The sequence below is a fragment of the Mytilus trossulus genome, chromosome 14 (assembly GCF_036588685.1).
Source record: "Mytilus trossulus isolate FHL-02 chromosome 14, PNRI_Mtr1.1.1.hap1, whole genome shotgun sequence".
Lineage (NCBI taxonomy): Eukaryota > Metazoa > Mollusca > Bivalvia > Mytilida > Mytilidae > Mytilus > Mytilus trossulus.
The window spans coordinates 65,914,100-65,932,814 of NC_086386.1; the positions used below are offsets into that span (position 1 = coordinate 65,914,100).

Below are 18,715 nucleotides of genomic sequence, written 5' to 3' on the forward strand. Positions count from 1 at the left end.
AGAGGATAACTATACATGCAATTGTGCCGATAATATAGCTAACTTAAACAAGTTGACAAATGATAGGCGTACATTTACTAAAAAGCAAAACAAATAGGGGCCTATTCAAGTGCACCTTTCATGATGCACTCGCCTTAAATGCAATGAAACAATAAAAGTCATTGCTGCCTGAGAATGATTGTTGGTTCCGTATGATACATGTAGCAAAATGACATATCTATTTTATGCAATTTCCTCTCGATTTTGAAATTATTACAATTTGAGATTTCGTAGTAAACCGTCTAGGAAATGAAGTGTTGTTAATCCTGCTTTCTTTTTCTTCTTCTTTTTTTTTTAGTTAAAAAGAGCTATTTAGGTGTAATACCACCATTGATTTTCCCCTATTAGTCTTTGTTAAATTTGCACTTTTCAAAAAATTGTGTAGAATTTATCTTTGTTTCAAATAAAGAAATACTTGGCATGAGTAAAGTTTTATCCTGTCCAGTTCTATAGAAAAAGTTTCACATAACATTTCATTGCATATAAGAAAATAACCATCATTGGAAGTTAACCAATCAAATTTCTCCCCTTATGCTATCTGTGTACAAGGTTTAGTCACCATGCAACCTCAAGATTACAAAATTTTCTATAGAAATCGCAAATAAAAAATAATGGTATTTTGAAATACCCAAGACATTTGTTTATGACTCAGAAATAGATTTACTGCAATAAAATGTAGGATTAATTACCTACAACGGTCAAATTCAAGGGAATATTTTTTTAGACCTACTTTCGTATGCAACCGGATGTGACGTACCATGATTTGGTGGTATTACACCTTTAACATAAAAAAAAAAAAAAAATAAAAAAAAAAAAAAAAAAAAAGAAGAAAATTTCTCGATTAAAGACTCTCTCATTTGTATAAGTTGACGCGTCAGTGCCGGGGCAATGTAAGAAAAAAAAACCAAAAAAAAACTTGTCCAAGCCGAAAAAAAGTATGTTTCCGCTGAGGATTGAACTCAGGACCTTCCGCGTGTTAAGCGGATGTGATAACCACTACACCACGGAAACCATTAATGAATTGTGTCTTATATATTTATTTATTAGTCAGCTGTCCGACTGATCATTGGCGTATTGGTGGTTTTTTAATACTCATTTGCATTACTGTGATTTTTTATTAAGAACATTGTATTAAACATTTGAAAAGTCCTTCGTGCAAACTTATAGGAAGCACTTATAAAACCTAAAAGAAGTACGTGATACATTCTGAAATATGGAAGAGTGCAGTTGAAAACTTTTCTTTTTATCTTGCTCTCCCCATGTGTGTCAGTGGTTTCATTTTAACCTGTGTGTGCTATAGCAATCTAAGCTGAGAGGCACAAGTTAGACTCTGATGATATGCCTATTTGTTTAGCGATTTTCACATGATATATAAACTGAAGTATAAGTTCGAAAATATTTGATAAGTACATTGTCCGGTTCTGTGGTGTCTGTAGTGGTTATCACGTCTGCTTTACACGCAGAAGGTCGCGAGTTCGAACCTCGCCAGAACCTGGTTTGTTTTTGCAAATGGGCACCCCATAACTTTTATTAATGAAAGAAATTGTTCGTGTAACTGCAATTGTTTGAAACCGAAAATTTGGCTAGATATAATTCAGAAATATTTGTTAGCACCCAAGGTCATGTAGCAATCTATTGAAAAACCTATCATCTCCTAAACAGTATGTATACTGAGGCAAATGTAAAGTCTATATAGCTTTTGGGAGATGACAGAATGGTTCAGAAACTGACATTTGGTACGACGTAACATTATCTAACGTGTTATATATCATACTGAATGGCGGTTAAATTGTGTCAGTTGAAGAAAGAAGAAAAAAACGAGAAAAAAAAACCAACCACAGCAATTGCTTTTAACGTGTTACAATTTATAGTAGCTGTATTGAGAACTTTTACAGTTTTAATGAAAATCCGAATAGTAAATCCTACCGTTTTCTCAAATTGTTAAACTTCGGCATCGAATTAAAAGAGGATAACTATACATGCAATTGTGCCGATAATATAGCTAACTTAAACAAGTTGACAAATGATAGGCGTACATTTACTAAAAAGCAAAACAAATAGGGGCCTATTCAAGTGCACCTTTCATGATGCACTCGCCTTAAATGCAATGAAACAATAAAAGTCATTGCTGCCTGAGAATGATTGTTGGTTCCGTATGATACATGTAGCAAAATGACATATCTATTTTATGCAATTTCCTCTCGATTTTGAAATTATTACAATTTGAGATTTCGTAGTAAACCGTCTAGGAAATGAAGTGTTGTTAATCCTGCTTTCTTTTTCTTCATCTTTTTTTTTTTAGTTAAAAAGAGCTATTTAGGTGTAATACCACCATTGATTTTCCCCTATTAGTCTTTGTTAAATTTGCACTTTTCAAAAAATTGTGTAGAATTTATCTTTGTTTCAAATAAAGAAATACTTGGCATGAGTAAAGTTTTATCCTGTCCAGTTCTATAGAAAAAGTTTCACATAACATTTCATTGCATATAAGAAAATAACCATCATTGGAAGTTAACCAATCAAATTTCTCCCCTTATGCTATCTGTGTACAAGGTTTAGTCACCATGCAACCTCAAGATTACAAAATTTTCTATAGAAATCGCAAATAAAAAATAATGGTATTTTGAAATACCCAAGACATTTGTTTATGACTCAGAAATAGTTTTACTGCAATAAAATGTAGGATTAATTACCTACAACGGTCAAATTCAAGGGAATATTTTTTTAGACCTACTTTCGTATGCAACCGGATGTGACGTACCATGATTTGGTGGTATAACACCTTTAACATAAAAAAAAAAAAAGAAGAAAATTTCTCGATTAAAGACTCTCTCATTTGTATAAGTTGACGCGTCAGTGCCGGGGCAATGTAAGAAAAAAAACCCAAAAAAAAACTTGTCCAAGCCGAAAAAAAGTATGTTTCCGCTGAGGATTGAACTCAGGACCTTCCGCGTGTTAAGCGGATGTGATAACCACTACACCACGGAAACCATTAATGAATTGTGTCTTATATATTTATTTATTAGTCAGCTGTCCGACTGATCATTGGCGTATTGGTGGTTTTTTAATACTCATTTGCATTACTGTGATTTTTTATTAAGAACATTGTATTAAACATTTGAAAAGTCCTTCGTGCAAACTTATAGGAAGCACTTATAAAACCTAAAAGAAGTACGTGATACATTCTGAAATATGGAAGAGTGCAGTTGAAAACTTTTCTTTTTATCTTGCTCTCCCCATGTGTGTCAGTGGTTTCATTTTAACCTGTGTGTGCTATAGCAATCTAAGCTGAGAGGCACAAGTTAGACTCTGATGATATGCCTATTTGTTTAGCGATTTTCACATGATATATAAACTGAAGTATAAGTTCGAAAATATTTGATAAGTACATTGTCCGGTTCTGTGGTGTCTGTAGTGGTTATCACGTCTGCTTTACACGCAGAAGGTCGCGAGTTCGAACCTCGCCAGAACCTGGTTTGTTTTTGCAAATGGGCACCCCATAACTTTTAATAATGAAAGAAATTGTTCGTGTAACTGCAATTGTTTGAAACCGAAAATTTGGCTAGATATAATTCAGAAATATTTGTTAGCACCCAAGGTCATGTAGCAATCTATTGAAAAACCTATCATCTCCTAAACAGTATGTATACTGAGGCAAATGTAAAGTCTATATAGCTTTTGGGAGATGACAGAATGGTTCAGAAACTGACATTTGGTACGACGTAACATTATCTAACGTGTTATATATCATACTGAATGGCGGTTAAATTGTGTCAGTTGAAGAAAGAAGAAAAAAACGAGAAAAAAAAACCAACCACAGCAATTGCTTTTAACGTGTTACAATTTATAGTAGCTGTATTGAGAACTTTTACAGTTTTAATGAAAATCCGAATAGTAAATCCTACCGTTTTCTCAAATTGTTAAACTTCGGCATCGAATTAAAAGAGGATAACTATACATGCAATTGTGCCGATAATATAGCTAACTTAAACAAGTTGACAAATGATAGGCGTACATTTACTAAAAAGCAAAACAAATAGGGGCCTATTCAAGTGCACCTTTCATGATGCACTCGCCTTAAATGCAATGAAACAATAAAAGTCATTGCTGCCTGAGAATGATTGTTGGTTCCGTATGATACATGTAGCAAAATGACATATCTATTTTATGCAATTTCCTCTCGATTTTGAAATTATTACAATTTGAGATTTCGTAGTAAACCGTCTAGGAAATGAAGTGTTGTTAATCCTGCTTTCTTTTTCTTCTTCTTTTTTTTTTAGTTAAAAAGAGCTATTTAGGTGTAATACCACCATTGATTTTCCCCTATTAGTCTTTGTTAAATTTGCACTTTTCAAAAAATTGTGTAGAATTTATCTTTGTTTCAAATAAAGAAATACTTGGCATGAGTAAAGTTTTATCCTGTCCAGTTCTATAGAAAAAGTTTCACATAACATTTCATTGCATATAAGAAAATAACCATCATTGGAAGTTAACCAATCAAATTTCTCCCCTTATGCTATCTGTGTACAAGGTTTAGTCACCATGCAACCTCAAGATTACAAAATTTTCTATAGAAATCGCAAATAAAAAATAATGGTATTTTGAAATACCCAAGACATTTGTTTATGACTCAGAAATAGATTTACTGCAATAAAATGTAGGATTAATTACCTACAACGGTCAAATTCAAGGGAATATTTTTTTAGACCTACTTTCGTATGCAACCGGATGTGACGTACCATGATTTGGTGGTATTACACCTTTAACATAAAAAAAAAAAAAAAAAAAAAAAAAAAAAAAAAAAAAAAAAGAAGAAAATTTCTCGATTAAAGACTCTCTCATTTGTATAAGTTGACGCGTCAGTGCCGGGGCAATGTAAGAAAAAAAAACCAAAAAAAAACTTGTCCAAGCCGAAAAAAAGTATGTTTCCGCTGAGGATTGAACTCAGGACCTTCCGCGTGTTAAGCGGATGTGATAACCACTACACCACGGAAACCATTAATGAATTGTGTCTCATATATTTATTTATTAGTCAGCTGTCCGACTGATCATTGGCGTATTGGTGGTTTTTTAATACTCATTTGCATTACTGTGATTTTTTATTAAGAACATTGTATTAAACATTTGAAAAGTCCTTCGTGCAAACTTATAGGAAGCACTTATAAAACCTAAAAGAAGTACGTGATACATTCTGAAATATGGAAGAGTGCAGTTGAAAACTTTTCTTTTTATCTTGCTCTCCCCATGTGTGTCAGTGGTTTCATTTTAACCTGTGTGTGCTATAGCAATCTAAGCTGAGAGGCACAAGTTAGACTCTGATGATATGCCTATTTGTTTAGCGATTTTCACATGATATATAAACTGAAGTATAAGTTCGAAAATATTTGATAAGTACATTGTCCGGTTCTGTGGTGTCTGTAGTGGTTATCACGTCTGCTTTACACGCAGAAGGTCGCGAGTTCGAACCTCGCCAGAACCTGGTTTGTTTTTGCAAATGGGCACCCCATAACTTTTATTAATGAAAGAAATTGTTCGTGTAACTGCAATTGTTTGAAACCGAAAATTTGGCTAGATATAATTCAGAAATATTTGTTAGCACCCAAGGTCATGTAGCAATCTATTGAAAAACCTATCATCTCCTAAACAGTATGTATACTGAGGCAAATGTAAAGTCTATATAGCTTTTGGGAGATGACAGAATGGTTCAGAAACTGACATTTGGTACGACGTAACATTATCTAACGTGTTATATATCATACTGAATGGCGGTTAAATTGTGTCAGTTGAAGAAAGAAGAAAAAAACGAGAAAAAAAAACCAACCACAGCAATTGCTTTTAACGTGTTACAATTTATAGTAGCTGTATTGAGAACTTTTACAGTTTTAATGAAAATCCGAATAGTAAATCCTACCGTTTTCTCAAATTGTTAAACTTCGGCATCGAATTAAAAGAGGATAACTATACATGCAATTGTGCCGATAATATAGCTAACTTAAACAAGTTGACAAATGATAGGCGTACATTTACTAAAAAGCAAAACAAATAGGGGCCTATTCAAGTGCACCTTTCATGATGCACTCGCCTTAAATGCAATGAAACAATAAAAGTCATTGCTGCCTGAGAATGATTGTTGGTTCCGTATGATACATGTAGCAAAATGACATATCTATTTTATGCAATTTCCTCTCGATTTTGAAATTATTACAATTTGAGATTTCGTAGTAAACCGTCTAGGAAATGAAGTGTTGTTAATCCTGCTTTCTTTTTCTTCATCTTTTTTTTTTTAGTTAAAAAGAGCTATTTAGGTGTAATACCACCATTGATTTTCCCCTATTAGTCTTTGTTAAATTTGCACTTTTCAAAAAATTGTGTAGAATTTATCTTTGTTTCAAATAAAGAAATACTTGGCATGAGTAAAGTTTTATCCTGTCCAGTTCTATAGAAAAAGTTTCACATAACATTTCATTGCATATAAGAAAATAACCATCATTGGAAGTTAACCAATCAAATTTCTCCCCTTATGCTATCTGTGTACAAGGTTTAGTCACCATGCAACCTCAAGATTACAAAATTTTCTATAGAAATCGCAAATAAAAAATAATGGTATTTTGAAATACCCAAGACATTTGTTTATGACTCAGAAATAGTTTTACTGCAATAAAATGTAGGATTAATTACCTACAACGGTCAAATTCAAGGGAATATTTTTTTAGACCTACTTTCGTATGCAACCGGATGTGACGTACCATGATTTGGTGGTATAACACCTTTAACATAAAAAAAAAAAAAGAAGAAAATTTCTCGATTAAAGACTCTCTCATTTGTATAAGTTGACGCGTCAGTGCCGGGGCAATGTAAGAAAAAAAAACCAAAAAAAAACTTGTCCAAGCCGAAAAAAAGTATGTTTCCGCTGAGGATTGAACTCAGGACCTTCCGCGTGTTAAGCGGATGTGATAACCACTACACCACGGAAACCATTAATGAATTGTGTCTTATATATTTATTTATTAGTCAGCTGTCCGACTGATCATTGGCGTATTGGTGGTTTTTTAATACTCATTTGCATTACTGTGATTTTTTATTAAGAACATTGTATTAAACATTTGAAAAGTCCTTCGTGCAAACTTATAGGAAGCACTTATAAAACCTAAAAGAAGTACGTGATACATTCTGAAATATGGAAGAGTGCAGTTGAAAACTTTTCTTTTTATCTTGCTCTCCCCATGTGTGTCAGTGGTTTCATTTTAACCTGTGTGTGCTATAGCAATCTAAGCTGAGAGGCACAAGTTAGACTCTGATGATATGCCTATTTGTTTAGCGATTTTCACATGATATATAAACTGAAGTATAAGTTCGAAAATATTTGATAAGTACATTGTCCGGTTCTGTGGTGTCTGTAGTGGTTATCACGTCTGCTTTACACGCAGAAGGTCGCGAGTTCGAACCTCGCCAGAACCTGGTTTGTTTTTGCAAATGGGCACCCCATAACTTTTAATAATGAAAGAAATTGTTCGTGTAACTGCAATTGTTTGAAACCGAAAATTTGGCTAGATATAATTCAGAAATATTTGTTAGCACCCAAGGTCATGTAGCAATCTATTGAAAAACCTATCATCTCCTAAACAGTATGTATACTGAGGCAAATGTAAAGTCTATATAGCTTTTGGGAGATGACAGAATGGTTCAGAAACTGACATTTGGTACGACGTAACATTATCTAACGTGTTATATATCATACTGAATGGCGGTTAAATTGTGTCAGTTGAAGAAAGAAGAAAAAAACGAGAAAAAAAAACCAACCACAGCAATTGCTTTTAACGTGTTACAATTTATAGTAGCTGTATTGAGAACTTTTACAATTTTAATGAAAATCCGAATAGTAAATCCTACCGTTTTCTCAAATTGTTAAACTTCGGCATCGAATTAAAAGAGGATAACTATACATGCAATTGTGCCGATAATATAGCTAACTTAAACAAGTTGACAAATGATAGGCGTACATTTACTAAAAAGCAAAACAAATAGGGGCCTATTCAAGTGCACCTTTCATGATGCACTCGCCTTAAATGCAATGAAACAATAAAAGTCATTGCTGCCTGAGAATGATTGTTGGTTCCGTATGATACATGTAGCAAAATGACATATCTATTTTATGCAATTTCCTCTCGATTTTGAAATTATTACAATTTGAGATTTCGTAGTAAACCGTCTAGGAAATGAAGTGTTGTTAATCCTGCTTTCTTTTTCTTCTTCTTTTTTTTTTAGTTAAAAAGAGCTATTTAGGTGTAATACCACCATTGATTTTCCCCTATTAGTCTTTGTTAAATTTGCACTTTTCAAAAAATTGTGTAGAATTTATCTTTGTTTCAAATAAAGAAATACTTGGCATGAGTAAAGTTTTATCCTGTCCAGTTCTATAGAAAAAGTTTCACATAACATTTCATTGCATATAAGAAAATAACCATCATTGGAAGTTAACCAATCAAATTTCTCCCCTTATGCTATCTGTGTACAAGGTTTAGTCACCATGCAACCTCAAGATTACAAAATTTTCTATAGAAATCGCAAATAAAAAATAATGGTATTTTGAAATACCCAAGACATTTGTTTATGACTCAGAAATAGTTTTACTGCAATAAAATGTAGGATTAATTACCTACAACGGTCAAATTCAAGGGAATATTTTTTTAGACCTACTTTCGTATGCAACCGGATGTGACGTACCATGATTTGGTGGTATTACACCTTTAACATAAAAAAAAAAAAAGAAGAAAATTTCTCGATTAAAGACTCTCTCATTTGTATAAGTTGACGCGTCAGTGCCGGGGCAATGTAAGAAAAAAAAACCAAAAAAAAACTTGTCCAAGCCGAAAAAAAGTATGTTTCCGCTGAGGATTGAACTCAGGACCTTCCGCGTGTTAAGCGGATGTGATAACCACTACACCACGGAAACCATTAATGAATTGTGTCTTATATATTTATTTATTAGTCAGCTGTCCGACTGATCATTGGCGTATTGGTGGTTTTTTAATACTCATTTGCATTACTGTGATTTTTTATTAAGAACATTGTATTAAACATTTGAAAAGTCCTTCGTGCAAACTTATAGGAAGCACTTATAAAACCTAAAAGAAGTACGTGATACATTCTGAAATATGGAAGAGTGCAGTTGAAAACTTTTCTTTTTATCTTGCTCTCCCCATGTGTGTCAGTGGTTTCATTTTAACCTGTGTGTGCTATAGCAATCTAAGCTGAGAGGCACAAGTTAGACTCTGATGATATGCCTATTTGTTTAGCGATTTTCACATGATATATAAACTGAAGTATAAGTTCGAAAATATTTGATAAGTACATTGTCCGGTTCTGTGGTGTAGTGGTTATCACGTCTGCTTTACACGTAGAAGGTCGCGAGTTCGAACCTCGCCAGAACCTGGTTTGTTTTTGCAAATGGGCACCCCATAACTTTTAATAATGAAAGAAATTGTTCGTGTAACTGCAATTGTTTGAAACCGAAAATTTGGCTAGATATAATTCAGAAATATTTGTTAGCACCCAAGGTCATGTAGCAATCTATTGAAAAACCTATCATCTCCTAAACAGTATGTATACTGAGGCAAATGTAAAGTCTATATAGCTTTTGGGAGATGACAGAATGGTTCAGAAACTGACATTTGGTACGACGTAACATTATCTAACGTGTTATATATCATACTGAATGGCGGTTAAATTGTGTCAGTTGAAGAAAGAAGAAAAAAACGAGAAAAAAAAACCAACCACAGCAATTGCTTTTAACGTGTTACAATTTATAGTAGCTGTATTGAGAACTTTTACAGTTTTAATGAAAATCCGAATAGTAAATCCTACCGTTTTCTCAAATTGTTAAACTTCGGCATCGAATTAAAAGAGGATAACTATACATGCAATTGTGCCGATAATATAGCTAACTTAAACAAGTTGACAAATGATAGGCGTACATTTACTAAAAAGCAAAACAAATAGGGGCCTATTCAAGTGCACCTTTCATGATGCACTCGCCTTAAATGCAATGAAACAATAAAAGTCATTGCTGCCTGAGAATGATTGTTGGTTCCGTATGATACATGTAGCAAAATGACATATCTATTTTATGCAATTTCCTCTCGATTTTGAAATTATTACAATTTGAGATTTCGTAGTAAACCGTCTAGGAAATGAAGTGTTGTTAATCCTGCTTTCTTTTTCTTCTTCTTTTTTTTTTAGTTAAAAAGAGCTATTTAGGTGTAATACCACCATTGATTTTCCCCTATTAGTCTTTGTTAAATTTGCACTTTTCAAAAAATTGTGTAGAATTTATCTTTGTTTCAAATAAAGAAATACTTGGCATGAGTAAAGTTTTATCCTGTCCAGTTCTATAGAAAAAGTTTCACATAACATTTCATTGCATATAAGAAAATAACCATCATTGGAAGTTAACCAATCAAATTTCTCCCCTTATGCTATCTGTGTACAAGGTTTAGTCACCATGCAACCTCAAGATTACAAAATTTTCTATAGAAATCGCAAATAAAAAATAATGGTATTTTGAAATACCCAAGACATTTGTTTATGACTCAGAAATAGTTTTACTGCAATAAAATGTAGGATTAATTACCTACAACGGTCAAATTCAAGGGAATATTTTTTTAGACCTACTTTCGTATGCAACCGGATGTGACGTACCATGATTTGGTGGTATTACACCTTTAACATAAAAAAAAAAAAGAAGAAAATTTCTCGATTAAAGACTCTCTCATTTGTATAAGTTGACGCGTCAGTGCCGGGGCAATGTAAGAAAAAAAAACCAAAAAAAAACTTGTCCAAGCCGAAAAAAAGTATGTTTCCGCTGAGGATTGAACTCAGGACCTTCCGCGTGTTAAGCGGATGTGATAACCACTACACCACGGAAACCATTAATGAATTGTGTCTTATATATTTATTTATTAGTCAGCTGTCCGACTGATCATTGGCGTATTGGTGGTTTTTTAATACTCATTTGCATTACTGTGATTTTTTATTAAGAACATTGTATTAAACATTTGAAAAGTCCTTCGTGCAAACTTATAGGAAGCACTTATAAAACCTAAAAGAAGTACGTGATACATTCTGAAATATGGAAGAGTGCAGTTGAAAACTTTTCTTTTTATCTTGCTCTCCCCATGTGTGTCAGTGGTTTCATTTTAACCTGTGTGTGCTATAGCAATCTAAGCTGAGAGGCACAAGTTAGACTCTGATGATATGCCTATTTGTTTAGCGATTTTCACATGATATATAAACTGAAGTATAAGTTCGAAAATATTTGATAAGTACATTGTCCGGTTCTGTGGTGTCTGTAGTGGTTATCACGTCTGCTTTACACGCAGAAGGTCGCGAGTTCGAACCTCGCCAGAACCTGGTTTGTTTTTGCAAATGGGCACCCCATAACTTTTAATAATGAAAGAAATTGTTCGTGTAACTGCAATTGTTTGAAACCGAAAATTTGGCTAGATATAATTCAGAAATATTTGTTAGCACCCAAGGTCATGTAGCAATCTATTGAAAAACCTATCATCTCCTAAACAGTATGTATACTGAGGCAAATGTAAAGTCTATATAGCTTTTGGGAGATGACAGAATGGTTCAGAAACTGACATTTGGTACGACGTAACATTATCTAACGTGTTATATATCATACTGAATGGCGTTTAAATTGTGTCAGTTGAAGAAAGAAGAAAAAAACGAGAAAAAAAAACCAACCACAGCAATTGCTTTTAACGTGTTACAATTTATAGTAGCTGTATTGAGAACTTTTACAGTTTTAATGAAAATCCGAATAGTAAATCCTACCGTTTTCTCAAATTGTTAAACTTCGGCATCGAATTAAAAGAGGATAACTATACATGCAATTGTGCCGATAATATAGCTAACTTAAACAAGTTGACAAATGATAGGCGTACATTTACTAAAAAGCAAAACAAATAGGGGCCTATTCAAGTGCACCTTTCATGATGCACTCGCCTTAAATGCAATGAAACAATAAAAGTCATTGCTGCCTGAGAATGATTGTTGGTTCCGTATGATACATGTAGCAAAATGACATATCTATTTTATGCAATTTCCTCTCGATTTTGAAATTATTACAATTTGAGATTTCGTAGTAAACCGTCTAGGAAATGAAGTGTTGTTAATCCTGCTTTCTTTTTCTTCTTCTTTTTTTTTTTTAGTTAAAAAGAGCTATTTAGGTGTAATACCACCATTGATTTTCCCCTATTAGTCTTTGTTAAATTTGCACTTTTCAAAAAATTGTGTAGAATTTATCTTTGTTTCAAATAAAGAAATACTTGGCATGAGTAAAGTTTTATCCTGTCCAGTTCTATAGAAAAAGTTTCACATAACATTTCATTGCATATAAGAAAATAACCATCATTGGAAGTTAACCAATCAAATTTCTCCCCTTATGCTATCTGTGTACAAGGTTTAGTCACCATGCAACCTCAAGATTACAAAATTTTCTATAGAAATCGCAAATAAAAAATAATGGTATTTTGAAATACCCAAGACATTTGTTTATGACTCAGAAATAGTTTTACTGCAATAAAATGTAGGATTAATTACCTACAACGGTCAAATTCAAGGGAATATTTTTTTAGACCTACTTTCGTATGCAACCGGATGTGACGTACCATGATTTGGTGGTATTACACCTTTAACATAAAAAAAAAAAAAAAGAAGAAAATTTCTCGATTAAAGACTCTCTCATTTGTATAAGTTGACGCGTCAGTGCCGGGGCAATGTAAGAAAAAAAAACCAAAAAAAAACTTGTCCAAGCCGAAAAAAAGTATGTTTCCGCTGAGGATTGAACTCAGGACCTTCCGCGTGTTAAGCGGATGTGATAACCACTACACCACGGAAACCATTAATGAATTGTGTCTTATATATTTATTTATTAGTCAGCTGTCCGACTGATCATTGGCGTATTGGTGGTTTTTTAATACTCATTTGCATTACTGTGATTTTTTATTAAGAACATTGTATTAAACATTTGAAAAGTCCTTCGTGCAAACTTATAGGAAGCACTTATAAAACCTAAAAGAAGTACGTGATACATTCTGAAATATGGAAGAGTGCAGTTGAAAACTTTTCTTTTTATCTTGCTCTCCCCATGTGTGTCAGTGGTTTCATTTTAACCTGTGTGTGCTATAGCAATCTAAGCTGAGAGGCACAAGTTAGACTCTGATGATATGCCTATTTGTTTAGCGATTTTCACATGATATATAAACTGAAGTATAAGTTCGAAAATATTTGATAAGTACATTGTCCGGTTCTGTGGTGTAGTGGTTATCACGTCTGCTTTAGAAAAAAAGTCGAGTGCACCTTTACCAGATATAGCCGTGTAATTTTCTACTCCTGTTATTGGGTTACTATTTCTTGTGGATTTGGATATAACCAGCCGGATTAAGTAAATGTGACTATCTAACAGTAATGTAAGTTAAAATACTGACATTTTTGAGAATTATACTGTGTGTATTTGATAATTAGTGAACTTAACTTTTTGCTGTGAAACGTTGAGGTACGTTAAAGGAAATTATAATGGACAAATTGCCAAAGCCGTTAGTTGCGTTAATTAATAGTGTCATAGATGATTACGAACAATTTACATGGAATTCTAATTACCTTGGTGACAAAATGAGAATTTCATTAGTTTGGACTAGGGGTGATGCAATACATGTAAATAGAGGAATCAAGCATAAGTCCAGATCTAATAGAGACAGAGACAATAAAAGAATGAAAATATTGAAAGAAAGAATAGACAATACAGAAGACGACGTTGATAAGACAAGTGATATCAACATTGATAATTCAGAAGTGATAATTGATTCGGGTGATGATATGATACATGATGGAACGATAGATCTCCCATTAGTAGCCCCCGAAAATGTAAACATTACACCTGTAGTGAAAGTTGCTCAACCGGTTAGTGTATCGATAGACAAAACAATCAATTTAAAGGACAATGTATTAACGGGAAGTATAGTGTGTCATAGTTCGCGAACTGTACGGAATTTACACACGGATGTTAATAAAGAAAAAGAAAATAAAGAAATAGACAAAATAAAAACTATCGCTCCGAAGTTAATAGTTACAGGGAAGAGTCCGTGTACAGATAGTCATTTTCAGAAAATTGTATACAGCCAACGATCAGACGGAAGTTGTTTGATAGGAAAATTAAAAAAGAGAGAAATGGTAGTTATATGGACATTAGGGAAGCGCGGTGAATTTCGTCATGTAAATATAGAAACTGACAAAATCGAATATGGAAACGCAATGGCTTCCGTCTACAAATTTAGAGACATTAGAAAATCGGACAATGATGAAATTAAGTGTTATGTTCGTGCTATTCCAAAGATTGAAAGATATGCAGAGATGCACAGACTTTGTTTGTGGTGTTTTGATGAATAAACTGTTATTAGGGAGGGGGATATTAGATGTTGAATATGCTAAATAATTCTAAAATAATTTTTGTGGTGTACCAAATTCTGGTCTGGAAACCAACCGTTTTTTTAAAACAACCAACATTAATTAAAATAGATCATTTGCGTATTTATTAACATTTCCGATTGTTTTTCTCCTTGTAATAGTTGAACTGTTGTTTTTATCATTTTATTTAAAACTGAGAAAAAGTTAAAAAAAAAAAGAAGAAAAGAAAGAAGAAGAGTAAAGTTTAAGCAAGTTAATGACCAGAAAGCCATTTCAGGGTGAAATAAAATAAGAAAATAAATAGATTGTATAATACTTAGAATATTTTCCATTTCAGAGAAAGGACAATAAATATTTACAATGTTTTCATTTATGTGTAATTGAAATTGTAAACTGTGATATGTATATATAGATTGTGAATATAATAAAGATAAAAAAAAAAAAATCACGTCTGCTTTACACGCAGAAGGTCGCGAGTTCGAACCTCGCCAGAACCTGGTTTGTTTTTGCAAATGGGCACCCCATAACTTTTAATAATGAAAGAAATTGTTCGTGTAACTGCAATTGTTTGAAACCGAAAATTTGGCTAGATATAATTCAGAAATATTTGTTAGCACCCAAGGTCATGTAGCAATCTATTGAAAAACCTATCATCTCCTAAACAGTATGTATACTGAGGCAAATGTAAATGTAAAGGTTCTGTGGTGTAGTGGTTATCACGTCTGCTTTACTGCTTGTCCAAGCCGAAAAAAAGTATGTTTCCGCTGAGGATTGAACTCAGGACCTTCCGCGTGTTAAGCGGATGTGATAACCACTACACCACGGAAACCATTAATGAATTGTGTCTTATATATTTATTTATTAGTCAGCTGTCCGACTGATCATTGGCGTATTGGTGGTTTTTTAATACTCATTTGCATTACTGTGATTTTTTATTAAGAACATTGTATTAAACATTTGAAAAGTCCTTCGTGCAAACTTATAGGAAGCACTTATAAAACCTAAAAGAAGTACGTGATACATTCTGAAATATGGAAGAGTGCAGTTGAAAACTTTTCTTTTTATCTTGCTCTCCCCATGTGTGTCAGTGGTTTCATTTTAACCTGTGTGTGCTATAGCAATCTAAGCTGAGAGGCACAAGTTAGACTCTGATGATATGCCTATTTGTTTAGCGATTTTCACATGATATATAAACTGAAGTATAAGTTCGAAAATATTTGTTAAGTACATTGTCCGGTTCTGTGGTGTAGTGGTTATCACGTCTGCTTTACTGCTTGTCCAAGCCGAAAAAAAGTATGTTTCCGCTGAGGATTGAACTCAGGACCTTCCGCGTGTTAAGCGGATGTGATAACCACTACACCACGGAAACCATTAATGAATTGTGTCTTATATATTTATTTATTAGTCAGCTGTCCGACTGATCATTGGCGTATTGGTGGTTTTTTAATACTCATTTGCATTACTGTGATTTTTTATTAAGAACATTGTATTAAACATTTGAAAAGTCCTTCGTGCAAACTTATAGGAAGCACTTATAAAACCTAAAAGAAGTACGTGATACATTCTGAAATATGGAAGAGTGCAGTTGAAAACTTTTCTTTTTATCTTGCTCTCCCCATGTGTGTCAGTGGTTTCATTTTAACCTGTGTGTGCTATAGCAATCTAAGCTGAGAGGCACAAGTTAGACTCTGATGATATGCCTATTTGTTTAGCGATTTTCACATGATATATAAACTGAAGTATAAGTTCGAAAATATTTGATAAGTACATTGTCCGGTTCTGTGGTGTAGTGGTTATCACGTCTGCTTTACACGCAGAAGGTCGCGAGTTCGAACCTCGCCAGAACCTGGTTTGTTTTTGCAAATGGGCACCCCATAACTTTTAATAATGAAAGAAATTGTTCGTGTATCTGCAATTGTTTGAAACCGAAAATTTGGCTAGATATAATTCAGAAATATTTGTTAGCACCCAAGGTCATGTAGCAATCTATTGAAAAACCTATCATCTCCTAAACAGTATGTATACTGAGGCAAATGTAAAGTCTATATAGCTTTTGGGAGATGACAGAATGGTTCAGAAACTGACATTTGGTACGACGTAACATTATCTAACGTGTTATATATCATACTGAATGGCGGTTAAATTGTGTCAGTTGCAGAAAGAAGAAAAAAACGAGAAAAAAAAAACCAACCACAGCAATTGCTTTTAACGTGTTACAATTTATAGTAGCTGTATTGAGAACTTTTACAGTTTTAATGAAAATCCGAATAGTAAATCCTACCGTTTTCTCAAATTGTTAAACTTCGGCATCGAATTAAAAGAGGATAACTATACATGCAATTGTGCCGATAATATAGCTAACTTAAACAAGTTGACAAATGATAGGCGTACATTTACTAAAAAGCAAAACAAATAGGGGCATATTCAAGTGCACCTTTCATGATGCACTCGCCTTAAATGCAATGAAACAATAAAAGTCATTGCTGCCTGAGAATGATTGTTGGTTCCGTATGATACATGTAGCAAAATGACATATCTATTTTATGCAATTTCCTCTCGATTTTGAAATTATTACAATTTGAGATTTCGTAGTAAACCGTCTAGGAAATGAAGTGTTGTTAATCCTGCTTTCTTTTTCTTCTTCTTTTTTTTTTAGTTAAAAAGAGCTATTTAGGTGTAATACCACCATTGATTTTCCCCTATTAGTCTTTGTTAAATTTGCACTTTTCAAAAAATTGTGTAGAATTTATCTTTGTTTCAAATAAAGAAATACTTGGCATGAGTAAAGTTTTATCCTGTCCAGTTCTATAGAAAAAGTTTCACATAACATTTCATTGCATATAAGAAAATAACCATCATTGGAAGTTAACCAATCAAATTTCTCCCCTTATGCTATCTGTGTACAAGGTTTAGTCACCATGCAACCTCAAGATTACAAAATTTTCTATAGAAATCGCAAATAAAAAATAATGGTATTTTGAAATACCCAAGACATTTGTTTATGACTCAGAAATAGTTTTACTGCAATAAAATGTAGGATTAATTACCTACAACGGTCAAATTCAAGGGAATATTTTTTTAGACCTACTTTCGTATGCAACCGGATGTGACGTACCATGATTTGGTGGTATTACACCTTTAACATAAAAAAAAAAAGAAGAAAATTTCTCGATTAAAGACTCTCTCATTTGTATAAGTTGACGCGTCAGTGCCGGGGCAATGTAAGAAAAAAAAACCAAAAAAAAACTTGTCCAAGCCGAAAAAAAGTATGTTTCCGCTGAGGATTGAACTCAGGACCTTCCGCGTGTTAAGCGGATGTGATAACCACTACACCACGGAAACCATTAATGAATTGTGTCTTATATATTTATTTATTAGTCAGCTGTCCGACTAATCATTGGCGTATTGGTGGTTTTTTAATACTCATTTGCATTACTGTGATTTTTTATTAAGAACAGTGTATTAAACATTTGAAAAGTCCTTCGTGCAAACTTATAGGAAGCACTTATAAAACCTAAAAGAAGTACGTGATACATTCTGAAATATGGAAGAGTGCAGTTGAAAACTTTTCTTTTTATCTTGCTCTCCCCATGTGTGTCAGTGGTTTCATTTTAACCTGTGTGTGCTATAGCAATCTAAGCTGAGAGGCACAAGTTAGACTCTGATGATATGCCTATTTGTTTAGCGATTTTCACATGATATATAAACTGAAGTATAAGTTCGAAAATATTTGATAAGTACATTGTCCGGTTCTGTGGTGTAGTGGTTATCACGTCTGCTTTACACGCAGAAGGTCGCGAGTTCGAACCTCGCCAGAACCTGGTTTGTTTTTGCAAATGGGCACCCCATAACTTTTAATAATGAAAGAAATTGTTCGTGTATCTGCAATTGTTTGAAACCGAAAATTTGGCTAGATATAATTCAGAAATATTTGTTAGCACCCAAGGTCATGTAGCAATCTATTGAAAAACCTATCATCTCCTAAACAGTATGTATACTGAGGCAAATGTAAAGTCTATATAGCTTTTGGGAGATGACAGAATGGTTCAGAAACTGACATTTGGTACGACGTAACATTATCTAACGTGTTATATATCATACTGAATGGCGGTTAAATTGTGTCAGTTGCAGAAAGAAGAAAAAAACGAGAAAAAAAAACCAACCACAGCAATTGCTTTTAACGTGTTACAATTTATAGTAGCTG

The 18,715-nt window shown here is 33.3% G+C and overlaps 18 non-coding genes across 18 annotated transcripts; 8 read left to right on the plus strand and 10 right to left on the minus strand.

Moving 5' to 3' along the window:
• Positions 1-977: 977 nt before the first annotated feature.
• Positions 978-1,050, minus strand: Trnav-aac (transfer RNA valine (anticodon AAC)). Its single transcript has one exon. It is a non-coding gene; the product is annotated as a tRNA-Val (tRNA).
• A 406-nt stretch (positions 1,051-1,456) lies between these two features.
• Positions 1,457-1,533, plus strand: Trnav-uac (transfer RNA valine (anticodon UAC)). The gene has a single exon. It is a non-coding gene; the product is annotated as a tRNA-Val (tRNA).
• A 1,423-nt stretch (positions 1,534-2,956) lies between these two features.
• On the minus strand, positions 2,957-3,029 carry Trnav-aac (transfer RNA valine (anticodon AAC)). The gene has a single exon. It is a non-coding gene; the product is annotated as a tRNA-Val (tRNA).
• A 406-nt stretch (positions 3,030-3,435) lies between these two features.
• Trnav-uac (transfer RNA valine (anticodon UAC)) lies at positions 3,436-3,512 on the plus strand. The gene has a single exon. It is a non-coding gene; the product is annotated as a tRNA-Val (tRNA).
• A 1,450-nt stretch (positions 3,513-4,962) lies between these two features.
• Trnav-aac (transfer RNA valine (anticodon AAC)) lies at positions 4,963-5,035 on the minus strand. The gene has a single exon. It is a non-coding gene; the product is annotated as a tRNA-Val (tRNA).
• A 406-nt stretch (positions 5,036-5,441) lies between these two features.
• On the plus strand, positions 5,442-5,518 carry Trnav-uac (transfer RNA valine (anticodon UAC)). The gene has a single exon. It is a non-coding gene; the product is annotated as a tRNA-Val (tRNA).
• Positions 5,519-6,941: 1,423 nt separating this feature from the next.
• Trnav-aac (transfer RNA valine (anticodon AAC)) lies at positions 6,942-7,014 on the minus strand. Its single transcript has one exon. It is a non-coding gene; the product is annotated as a tRNA-Val (tRNA).
• A 406-nt stretch (positions 7,015-7,420) lies between these two features.
• Trnav-uac (transfer RNA valine (anticodon UAC)) lies at positions 7,421-7,497 on the plus strand. The gene has a single exon. It is a non-coding gene; the product is annotated as a tRNA-Val (tRNA).
• A 1,422-nt stretch (positions 7,498-8,919) lies between these two features.
• Trnav-aac (transfer RNA valine (anticodon AAC)) lies at positions 8,920-8,992 on the minus strand. The gene has a single exon. It is a non-coding gene; the product is annotated as a tRNA-Val (tRNA).
• A 406-nt stretch (positions 8,993-9,398) lies between these two features.
• On the plus strand, positions 9,399-9,471 carry Trnav-uac (transfer RNA valine (anticodon UAC)). The gene has a single exon. It is a non-coding gene; the product is annotated as a tRNA-Val (tRNA).
• A 1,421-nt stretch (positions 9,472-10,892) lies between these two features.
• Positions 10,893-10,965, minus strand: Trnav-aac (transfer RNA valine (anticodon AAC)). The gene has a single exon. It is a non-coding gene; the product is annotated as a tRNA-Val (tRNA).
• A 406-nt stretch (positions 10,966-11,371) lies between these two features.
• On the plus strand, positions 11,372-11,448 carry Trnav-uac (transfer RNA valine (anticodon UAC)). Its single transcript has one exon. It is a non-coding gene; the product is annotated as a tRNA-Val (tRNA).
• A 1,426-nt stretch (positions 11,449-12,874) lies between these two features.
• Trnav-aac (transfer RNA valine (anticodon AAC)) lies at positions 12,875-12,947 on the minus strand. The gene has a single exon. It is a non-coding gene; the product is annotated as a tRNA-Val (tRNA).
• A 2,320-nt stretch (positions 12,948-15,267) lies between these two features.
• Trnav-aac (transfer RNA valine (anticodon AAC)) lies at positions 15,268-15,340 on the minus strand. The gene has a single exon. It is a non-coding gene; the product is annotated as a tRNA-Val (tRNA).
• Positions 15,341-15,807: 467 nt separating this feature from the next.
• Trnav-aac (transfer RNA valine (anticodon AAC)) lies at positions 15,808-15,880 on the minus strand. Its single transcript has one exon. It is a non-coding gene; the product is annotated as a tRNA-Val (tRNA).
• A 406-nt stretch (positions 15,881-16,286) lies between these two features.
• Trnav-uac (transfer RNA valine (anticodon UAC)) lies at positions 16,287-16,359 on the plus strand. Its single transcript has one exon. It is a non-coding gene; the product is annotated as a tRNA-Val (tRNA).
• A 1,421-nt stretch (positions 16,360-17,780) lies between these two features.
• On the minus strand, positions 17,781-17,853 carry Trnav-aac (transfer RNA valine (anticodon AAC)). Its single transcript has one exon. It is a non-coding gene; the product is annotated as a tRNA-Val (tRNA).
• A 406-nt stretch (positions 17,854-18,259) lies between these two features.
• On the plus strand, positions 18,260-18,332 carry Trnav-uac (transfer RNA valine (anticodon UAC)). The gene has a single exon. It is a non-coding gene; the product is annotated as a tRNA-Val (tRNA).
• The last annotated feature ends 383 nt before the right edge of the window (positions 18,333-18,715 follow it).